The sequence below is a fragment of the Orycteropus afer genome, unplaced genomic scaffold, assembly GCF_000298275.1.
Source record: "Orycteropus afer afer isolate SDZICR_OR568_19922 unplaced genomic scaffold, OryAfe1.0 scaffold00705, whole genome shotgun sequence".
NCBI classification, from domain to species: Eukaryota; Metazoa; Chordata; class Mammalia; order Tubulidentata; family Orycteropodidae; genus Orycteropus; species Orycteropus afer.
This window is the reverse complement of record NW_006922292.1, coordinates 523,080-530,819: the sequence shown is the minus strand read 5'-3', so window position 1 is coordinate 530,819 and position 7,740 is coordinate 523,080.

Here is a 7,740-nt window from a genome sequence, read left to right as displayed (position 1 = left end):
TGGGCACCAGCTGCCAAGTATGGGAGTCACACTCTTCCCTTCACTTCAGACCAGCTAGCACCTTCTCTCACATCTTCAGTCCTCAGGGACTATTTCAATGCCCATAGGCTCACAACTCATTGCACTTCAGACCAGCCAGTATGCTGCTCAAAATTCAAAGCTCCAAACAGTCCTTATTTTTTCCTCTTCAGGTCCTTATTCAAATGAAATCTTCCATTCCCTCAGTAGTATTGGGTGGGGCTCAGGTTTTCTACCTAAGCCTCCTATACTCTACACACAGGATTTGAAACAAAAGCCTATGTTTCTTCTGGGCAAATTCGATTTCCCCTTTGAACATATCCAATCAAGTACTGGCTGAAGGCAGACACTCTCTGTTATCCATATCCCATAATCATTTCTAACATACAAGCAGGTAAGAGAGAACATTCAATAGCCATAGTACATTCAGAGAAACACAAAATCCAAAACACATAATCCATTTAAAGAAATACCAGGTTCATCTCTTCACCTTGATTACCATCCAATTTTATGCATATGGCTTTGGGCCTTTGTCTGGGTGTAACCAAAAGCCCTAGCCTCTGGATCAAGTATCTCCTTTAAGAGGTAACAACAAACAAAGTTACCATCTATGAATACAAAGTTTCACTTCCCAGGTCCCTTCCCTCTTTCTTTTACAAAGTCTCTTGATTCTATGAGTCTGGAGCCACTGCAAGGAATCACACTGCTTCAGACACCAACTGCTAAAAAGGCAAAGAGGCTACATGTTCTGAACTCCTCTAACCCCACAAGAGGAAGACAGAATCACCATCAATAGCCCAAGGCCTATTACTGTAAGGCCAGACAAGCTGCCTCCCTTTAGCCATTTCACCAACTGTTCCTCTCAAAACACCCACCACCTCTCTTCTGAGTTAGATAATTCACTGCAGGGGTCACACAGAACTCACAGATTATAGGGTTTATTAGGGAAGCACCAGGCTACAATTCAAATTCAGGAAAAATGCTCAGCCTCTCTCCCAACCCGCTGTCTCTCACCGTCTCTCTCCCAGCAGTGCATTCCCTCTGTGTCTCTCTCAGCAATGCATGTCTCTTGTATCTTTTTTCCAGCAGCACATGTCGCTCAGGGGCATCCTTCCTTAGCCAGCAGAGACAGTAGTCACGTCCATTCATTTGAGTATGGTCTCTAGTTTCTTTCTCACTACAATAGCAGCCATGTGCAGGTCTGATAAGGACATAGGGCTTGCAAAATGTAAAATATTTCCACTACTTATTGGTAAAGAAGGAGCTCTGGTGGTACAATAGTTAAGCACTGGGCTGCTCACCAAAAGCTAGGAGGTTTGAAGCCACCAGTTTCTCCTATGGGACAACGTTGAGGTAATCTTCCATAAAGATTGATAGCCTTGCAAACTTGATGGAGGTCACTTTGAGTTGAAATTAACTTGGAATCAACTTGATGGCAATGGGTAATCTGTAAATAAGTACAAAAACTTTGCCATTGAGTTGATCCTGACTCATAGCCACTCTCATCAGTTTTCCAAGGTTGTAAATTTTTATGGAAATAGATTGCTTCATTTTCCTCCTTTAGAGCAACTAGTGGGCTTGAACCCCTGACTTTCCAGTTAGCAGTCACATGTCTTACCCACTGTACCACAGAGCTCCTTTATCTGTGAAGGGCACATAGTAAAGATTTCCCACATTGGAATGATTAAAATCTGCCATTGCAGTGGAAAAAATAAATATACACCAAACATAAATTAGTAGGTATGACTGTGTGATTATTAACCTTTATGCACAAAAGCAGGCAGCCAGCCCCACTGATCCTTGCTCAAGACTGAAATTTTTCACCACTTCCTGGCATTTAACCTGTATTTCAGCTGTCCCTAGCTTTGCAGTGCAGTTGAACTACTATCTACTTCAAATTGTCTTCATTACCACTTTCCTTGTGATTCCTTCCTAACCTAGTATGCACACACTGTTTGAACTCTGAATACTTTTGTCTCAACTGCTTGCATATAATACACACACACAAAAAATTAGATTTTCTCACTTTTCTTAAACTCTTTCAGCTTTGAGCTTGGTGAGGGCAATATTAACTATTTTTCACCACTCTATTCTTAGAACATAGAACATAATTTGAAACATAGGAAATATTAAAATCAGAACTAATAAGTTAAAGTATAAATGAGTGACTCTAGTATTCTTCATTAAATTGAGCATAAAGTTTAATGACTAAAGTATTGTTTTTTTTTTTTTCAGATCTACAGTGTACCAAACTAAAAAGTTAATAAAAAACAAAATAAAATAAAAATCTGAGTGTTTAAATGATGTTTTAGTAATTTTAAATAATGACTGAATAATTCAACCTTTTGTTACTTAGAATTATTTAATAAATTGACTGCCTGAAGTCTAGAAAGACTTTGTCTATTTGGTTAAAGCTATTTAGCACATGAACCAGAATAACACAGTACCAGATGCTTCTTCCTTTTCAAAACTTGTTGTTTATGTTATACAATAAGAAGTTTGAATGGATTATATATATATAACTTTGTAATGAGGAATAATGAGAAAAAAGAGCAGATGCTAGAAACATTTATTCTAATTAATTTTTGAGTTGATATTGCTAGCAATTTTTTATGGCCTTTAGTGGTAAAAAATTCCAGTTAATCTGCCAGAAGAAAGGATAGTGAATGCATAAAATAGGTGTTTTAATAAGAAGGCTTATTATGATATATCTATCCATAAAAATGTGAAATATAAGGACCCCCAAGTGCCTCACCATTTTTGAGATTGTGTTTTACTAGACATATTTTAAATAGTGCTTGCAAGGTAAAATGTAGATATTTTAAAGCCACTGCTAATTCCATGTGATTCCATTTCATGATGTCTCTTTGCATTTTTACTGTATTCTTAAGTGATAAGGTTACAATTTGGTCTATTGGCTATTACTGTTATTGATACATTGGAAATCTGGATTGATCAAAAAATGTCAAAGAGAGTTGTAAAGCTTTGGTTTGGAAGACATGCCCTAATCTCTTAATAACATCTATTTAACTTTTTCTTCTTCATGCTATGTGAATTGTGAAAACAAAACAAAACAACAACAACAAATGGTGCATATATAGAAATTCTTCCTTATCATCTAAGTGTGCATGTTTAGCTGCATCTTTTACTTACCGTACAATTCTTACCATATTTAGTTTCTCAAAATTCATTATTACACTGCAACTGGTATGTTTCTAAAGTTTGACTTGACTTAGTTTTTATTCCAGAATTTCTTTTTCCATTTGAAAATTGAATTATATCTGCTGCTTGCTGGCTAACTTTCCCTACTGTTCTGCACAGGGTCTCAGTTGATGAATCAGACATATTACTTTACCCAATAATTCCTGCTTTTCACTTCCATCATTTTAAAACATCAACACTGCTGTTTATTTCATTTTATTCAACAGCAGTGCTTATTTTATTTTTTGAAACTATGTATTTTGAAGACAGCATGGTTCAGATGAAATTAAAAAAAAAATGGATTTTATTTCAGAATAGAATTCAAACCCATGGTACATCATTCACAAGCTATAAGGCCATAGAAAGGTGCTAAACAACACTGAGCCCTGTTTTCATCTTCTGCAAAATATAAAATATTATTTTACTACCTTCTTCTTCAGTTATTGTGAGACTAAGATGAGAAAATGATAAGAAAGAGCTTTATAAATGGTCACATTATATAATAACACATTTTGATTAATTTATGTTTTAGATATCTAAGTTTTCACCTGCATTGCTTTTCCCTGGATTTAGGCAAGTCTTGACCTAACCAGAAAACTGATGGGTCCAAATGAACCAGAAGATTACTGCTAGATCCTTTCTATAAAACTCTTGGTCAAAATTGCTACAAAGGAAAGCAAATGTTGAAAGCATACATAGAAGACATGTGGTTCAGAACACAGAATTGTATTTACCACATAAATTGCCTTCTTCTCCAGCCTCAACTTCTTCAAGTGCAAGGATGAGCAAGGATACCAATAAAACAGTAAAAACAGGGTCAGATGCCATACAGTTCAGGTAGAGGGATCATCTTACTACTTAGGAAGTCCCAAACAAAATGCTTCTGTTTCTTTTTGTAGAGGAAGAGAGCAGTGCATGGAGCAGTTTTGGAAAGCTATTGAGTCATAGCGGAAAAAGTGCCTTAGCCAAGGCTCCAAATAAAGAGGCCTTGGTGAAGACACTACAGAATTGTCTCCATAGATGCTTCCAATAAGGAAGCTTCTAGATGGAATGCTGGGAATGCACATATTTATATGTGCATAACTGCCCTGAGTCCTTGACTTCAACTCTTGCCAGAAAACTGCAAAGCACTGACTGTACACTAAGTCTGGTGTGAGGAAGGCAGATTACCTCCATTAGACTTGCCAGGTTAAATCTTATAATTGCTTGTAGTTGGGTCTGAAACTTGACACATAGCAGTTTGGTCTGGAACTACACTCCTCATTATCTTTAAATGACAAGACCTGGGGCATCAGTTCCCTCAGGAAGAACATGGAATACTTGATAATAAGAATTGGGAGCATTCATAGGATGCTGGCAGGTGCTGTGCTTGTGAATATCCCACTGGCAGGCAGCAATGACATAAATAAAGCTTTTGACATCTGTACTTGCTAAGAGATATCAGAGAAAGCCAGATTAGGGGAGATGGATAAGGTCAATGCCATACTCTTTTGCATATGAAGCCTCCTAGGAGTCACTCAGTATAATCTGGAATCAATTTAATTGAGGCTGGAATTCATACAAAGCTGGTTTAAGCAACAGTAAATTTACCATTGTGATCAACATCATGTAATTTGGGTCAGATGTAGATTCATGTACCTCCTGTATCAGATATGATCTGGGTAAGCATTGGAGACTTAGTCAATATTGCTAAACTTCAGTTTCTGCCTTTTAAAAGCAGTGATAATAACAATATCCACAATGCAGAGCAGTTGTAAGGGTTAAAATAATATTTTGTATATGTCAGAAATGAAGAGGAAATCAATATATTTTCTGAAATAAGAAAATGCAGTAATTTGTCTCTGGCAGACATACTCTAAAATAACACTTCATGTTATTGTTGTTGTCAGGTGCTGAATAGTCAATTCTGACTTGTAGAACCCCTATGTGCAACAGAACAACACTGCCCAGTCCTGTACCATACTCACAATTATTGCCATGCACAAGTCCATCATTGCATCCCCTGTGTCAACCCATCTTGTTTAGGTTCTTTCCATTTTTTGTTGACCCTCTACTTTACCAAGCATGATTATCCAGGGACTGGCCCCTCCTTGGGAGCTCTGGTGGTGTAGTGCCTAAGGCATTTGACTGCTAACAAGAAGGCTGGTGGTTCAAACTCACCAACTACTCCTCAGAAGAAAGATTGGGCAATCTTCTTCCATAAAGATACTGCCTCAAAACCCAAGGAGGGGTCGTGATGAGTTGAATTTACTCAACAGCATTGAGTTTTTTTTTTTTTTTTTTCTTTTTTTGGTTGCTCCCTCCTAACAACACAAGCAAAGTATGAGAGGAAATTTGTCCATTCTTACTTCTAAGGAGCATTCCCACTGTACTTCCTCCAAGACAGATATCTTCGTTCCTCTAGTATATTCAATATCCTTCAGAAAAACCACAATTCAAATGCATCCATTCTTCATGGGCTTCCTTACTCATTGTTCACCTCTCACTTCATGTCAAGTACCTCTTCTGTGTGTGGCATATAATTATCTCTAAATATATGTTAGATATTAGATTCCAACATCATTTTTCCTCAGATATGTGTAACCTCAGAAAAATGGATTTTTCACAATTATACACAATTGTTTGATTCCTTTACAAATTTCCATCTCAAAATTGTTGATATTTTTCAACATATTGCTAAAATTCATTTGTGGTCAAAGTAAAATATTGTCTGTTACTAGTTTTCTAAATATTCATTGAGAAATTTAAAATAAACATTCTCCATTTCATCTGTCAAAGTATGTTCTATCACTCCATTAAAATATACTGCATTTTTAATAACCTTTTGATTAATCATGAAAGTCTACCTCAACCAGATTTCAGGCATGTATTTAGCATGTGATCTATATATAGTCACAAGCTTTTAGATGGTTAGTGAGACTGTTTTTTGTAACATTGGACCAAGTTGCATTGAGATATAAATTAGATAGACAACATACATAAGGAAGTAGATGGGAGTGAGGATATAAACTGTGGACACAAAATGAAAAGTTTTTTTTTTTTATTTTTTTTAGAAGATTATAGAGTAATGTGCACAGTATTAAGGAATGCATGAAATGAAGTCAGTCTCTACTTCTCTATAATGTTAAGCCTCATTTTGCTTACCTTTAAAATTATCATCATAATAATATGTATCTTCAATATTATGTGGCTATTTAATGAACTAACCAACATAAAGAATTAACCAAATGAAAGAGCCAATTAGTTAAATAGTACCTTTAGTTTTCTGACACTTAAACTTCTGTAACACAATAATTGACAATGTATTTAGAAATGGTTTCTCAAGAGTTTCTTCCTTTCTTTTCACTCACTCATTTTTCATTACTCATTATATGCATTGAAGTCTGATAAACATATATGCTTGTCTTATATATTAATTCTTATGGGTTGTTATTCATAGCTATATCACATAAAATTCATTTAATTGGAAAGTCTATTCTTCTCAGATAATAGAACATCAGATTTGAAGTAAGGACTAAATTGGAAATTTCTACATAATTAGTGAAAGTAGATATAATGACAGAACCCTGCCTAAGAGTTTATTTTACCATGGCAACTTGACATCAAACATGGTGGGAATATTTAACCACGGAAATTAGCAAATGCTACTAATAGGGAGCTGATTTTTGTTGTTGTTGTTTGTTGGTTTGTTTTAATTCTGATTGTTAGTCATATGCCAGCATACCAGCAAGTCAGACAAAGTTGAGGTTGAGTCTTCCCTTGGTCATACGTAACCTGAGTAAGCCTAAACAAATTATTTAATGCATTGTGTGCTTCAGCGTTCACATCTGTAGAATGGGGAAAAGCAATAGTTATCCCATAGAATTATTTCATTAAATGAGATAATGTATATAAGTATATTATCTATGAAATACATAGATGAAATGCATAAGTAGGTGGGCTGGGCTCAGGGGATGCTTTTTTTTTGTGAATGGCTCTTTTTTAAGGCTGTTACCAAGGTAGGCAGGTACAGAGAGTTTGAGAACAACTAAGAGAGACAAACTTGTCTGTCAGTTTGTCACTCTGTGGTAGCTTGCATGTTGCTGTGAGGCTGGAGGCTATGCTACCATGTTGCAAAATGCAGGCAGGATTACCCATGGTTGGACAGGTTTCAGCAGAGCTTCCAGGCTAAGAAAGACTTGGAAGAAGGAAAAGGCCATCTACTTTTCAAAGAATTGGCCAGTGAAAACCTTATGAATAGAAGTGAAACACTGTCTGATATATTATGGGGAAACTCCATGAAGAGCCCTGAAACCTTTTCGTATATCGTGCCAGCAGATGAGCGCATCACGTCTGAAGGCAGTCAAAATTTGAATGGGGAAGTGTTGATTACCCAGAGTAGAGATGACCTTAATGATATGGATACAGTAAAGCTTTTGGAACCTCCATTGGCTGATGTGGGACAAATCAAAATGAGGAGAAACAGATGTAAACATCCATTAATGATTGAAACATGGAATGTACAAAGTTTGAATCTAGGAA